This window comes from Euphorbia lathyris, chromosome 7 (genome assembly GCF_963576675.1).
Source record: "Euphorbia lathyris chromosome 7, ddEupLath1.1, whole genome shotgun sequence".
Lineage (NCBI taxonomy): Eukaryota > Viridiplantae > Streptophyta > Magnoliopsida > Malpighiales > Euphorbiaceae > Euphorbia > Euphorbia lathyris.
Window position 1 is genome coordinate 82,537,753 of NC_088916.1, and position 2,005 is coordinate 82,539,757.

The 2,005-nt window shown below is 27.2% G+C and overlaps 1 long non-coding RNA gene across 1 annotated transcript; it reads right to left on the bottom strand.

Annotated features, from left to right (window-relative positions):
* Positions 1 to 523: 523 nt before the first annotated feature.
* Positions 524 to 1,500, bottom strand: LOC136235243 (uncharacterized). The gene is made up of 3 exons (XR_010691726.1): positions 1,458 to 1,500; positions 1,138 to 1,191; positions 524 to 858 (listed from the first exon to the last, which is right to left on the bottom strand). It is a non-coding gene; the product is annotated as an uncharacterized lncRNA (long non-coding RNA).
* Positions 1,501 to 2,005: the final 505 nt, after the last annotated feature.

The following is a 2,005-nucleotide window of genomic DNA, read 5'->3' on the forward strand; positions in this document are numbered from 1 at the left end:
TCGTCATGCTATCAACGCTTATATTTTAAACGTCATAATTTTTTCCAATTTATTTATATTTAATTTTCAAAATTTCCAATACATTTTAGTAAAGCGTTGCAAAGTTAACGACACATGACTTTTTATTATGTCGTTCTTTCGCTTCAAAAAATATTTATAGCACCTTAAGCACGTCGACATTTTAATTTAAAAGCATCTCTAAATTCACGACATTAAGTTATACAAACGTCTGCATTTAGCTAGATGAAAATCTATTATATGAATGATACATATTTTTAAAATCTCTAAAATTAAGAAGAGATGTTTATGTTCCAAATGTAATGAATTTTTTTTTTTTAAAAAAAGTGTGATCGTTATTATTATTATTATTATGAAATATTTGTATTTGAAGAGATATAAAAAGAAATCTGAAATGGATTACGGGAAGGAAAAAAATACATGAAAAAAATTATACAACAATGCCAATAAAACAATACAGTAGAACCTCTATATAGGAATACTCTATATTAGAATAACCTCCCAATTGTTATACAAAAGTTTGGTCCCAAGTGCTGAGAGTCTTTGTTATACCAACCTCTATATAGGAATAACCTCCCAATTGTTATACAAATAGTCCGGTCCCAAATGTATTCCTATATAGAGGTTTTACTGTATAACATTTTATTAAACCTCCTCAAACTCAAAAAAGAATATACACATAAAAATTATTACAAAGATAAAAAAAAATACATAGTATCAAAGTACAAATAACAAAATCTGAAGTCTTAGCCGTCAATATTCACTGAAAACCTGTATTCAGCCTTCTTTTCCTTTTCCTCAACAGCATCATAATTTGATTCTTCCATTTCTTTCTGTCATCTAAAAACAAAAATTGAAAGTCATACTCATACCTAAACTAAGATTTCTACTCCACTTCAAAAACACCCAAATGAAAGAGCTAAAAAAACTAAATAATAAATAACCTGAAGAAAGAATTTTAATTTATAACCTATATCAATAGCAGCATTACCCGTCCCCGTAGATTCAACCATTTTCAAACTCAGTACATGACTAGAGAAAGAATTTTGGCATAAAAAATCAATATAAGATAGAGGAATAATCAACTCAGTACATGACTAAAATAAAATAAACACGTACCCATTCCGTAGGAGGCTCAGCATAAGACAGCTGATGATTCGGTTTTCCCAATGACTTCAATGAATAAAAAACTCAAAGGTCATTCAATATCAGACTATAAAAAAAAAATTGAAACAGTTATATAAAGTAACTCGCAAGACTAGGATGCTGCACATCCAAAAAGATAACATTAGTATTCGTTATCCTTTTTATTTGTTGTACAAAAGCATCTCGATTCCTGCCTCTCACGATAGTTTTTAAAATTGGAAGTGAAATTGAAAGAGGAATTGGATTTACTGTTACAGAAGGCAAGATTCATATAGAGATAGTGGAATACAAACCATGAGGAGAAGAGGTGAAATCAATTTCGCTTTCGATGGAGAGAAGCGGCCATACATATGTATAGATAGGGATAAGAGATTAGGTTAGTTAATAGTGGGGTGATTAGATTTTTTTTTTTTGCAAATGGGGCTTAATTGTGGAGCAGGATTTAATTCACAAACACACGGCCAAATATGTATATTAACCTTTTTTCTTACTATCTTTTATGTAATTATTTATTTATTTATATTTAAAATAAAAAAGAGAAGGGAGTCTTCATAAAAAAACAAATATAATAACTATAAAATATGTCATTAAAAGTTGAGAAATAAATTTTCTCTATAAAAAAGAGAAATCAATAGATTTTTATTTATTTATGATATGCATTTAATGAGATTTATTATTATTATTACTTTTTAAATAGTAATTAATATCGTAATAATACATGTAAATAAAATTTGATATAAAAAATGAAATGTAGACGCCTATATACATAAATTTATAAAAATACCAACAAAAAATTAAAATATCCATTAAGTGATTATTAAAAGCCACATAAATTAGTTGA